The sequence below is a fragment of the Tupaia chinensis genome, unplaced genomic scaffold, assembly GCF_000334495.1.
Source record: "Tupaia chinensis unplaced genomic scaffold, TupChi_1.0 Scaffold138500_1, whole genome shotgun sequence".
Taxonomy (NCBI): domain Eukaryota; kingdom Metazoa; phylum Chordata; class Mammalia; order Scandentia; family Tupaiidae; genus Tupaia; species Tupaia belangeri.
The window spans coordinates 481,776-482,889 of NW_006198396.1; the positions used below are offsets into that span (position 1 = coordinate 481,776).

Genomic DNA, 1,114 nt, shown 5'->3' on the forward strand with positions numbered 1-1,114 from the left:
AACTATTAAAGATTATCACTGATATGTCAGACAAAGAATTTAGAATATTTATGGTAACAAAACTCTATGAGATGCAAGAGAAAAGAGACATTGAGCTCCAAGAGAGGAGGAAGTCCTTTCACTACATGAAAGAAGAATTGGACACCATAAAAAAGAACCAAACAGAACGTTAGATATGAAGGCTATAATACAAAAAATTAAAACCTCCCTTGAAAGTATTAAAAGACCATGCAGAAGATAAAATTTTGGAAGTAGAAGACAAAATGTCTAACTTAGAAAAAATTATAAAAAATATTTTAAAAACAGCCAAGGAAACTGAGCATCATACACGAGAAATACTAGATAACATAAAACACCCAAGTCTATGAATAATTGGTATCCCAGAAGGTGAAAATCTAATAAGGGCATGGATAATCTATTCCATGAAATCCTGGAAGAAAATTTTCCTAGTCTAGAGAGGCATTCAAACATACAGACCCAAGAAATACAAAGAACCCCAGGTAGAATCATTCCAAGAAGATCCTCTTCATGGCACATTATACCTAGATTGACCAAAATGACAGACAAAGACAAGATACTAAGATTGGTGAGAAAGAAACACCAAATCACCTACAAAGGGTATCGCATCAGGCTAACGCCAGATCTCTCATTGGATACAACGCAAGTAAAGAAAGAATGGGGAAATATATTCAAAGTGTTAAATGAAAAACAATTCCAACCAAGAATACTTTACCCGGCAAGATTATCCTTCACGTGGGAAAAGAAAATAAAAACCTTCTCAGATAAACAAAATGTGATAGAATTTACCAACTCCAACCCAGCTCTTCAAGAAATTCTGAAAGGAGTAATACACCAAGAAAACTAAAGAGACATACAGGAACAAGAGAACAAAAAACAACCAGGAATATGGTCAATTTAATTTTAGAAACAAATCTGGAAATATCAATAATAACATTGACTGTTAATGGATTAAATTCTCCTATCAAAATTCACAGGCTGGTGGATTAGATTAAAAATCAGAAACTGTCCATCTGCTGCCTACAAAAACCACATCTCATGGATAAAGACACACATAGACTAAAAGTGAAGGGATTCCATGCAAATGGAAACCAGA

At 33.8% G+C, this 1,114-nt stretch overlaps 1 protein-coding gene across 1 annotated transcript in view; it reads left to right on the forward strand.

Annotated features, from left to right (window-relative positions):
• The window catches only part of LOC102481074 (ectodysplasin-A-like), a 456,842-nt gene that overhangs the window by 297,666 nt on the left and 158,062 nt on the right, over nt 1-1,114 (forward strand). The window lies entirely within an intron of this gene.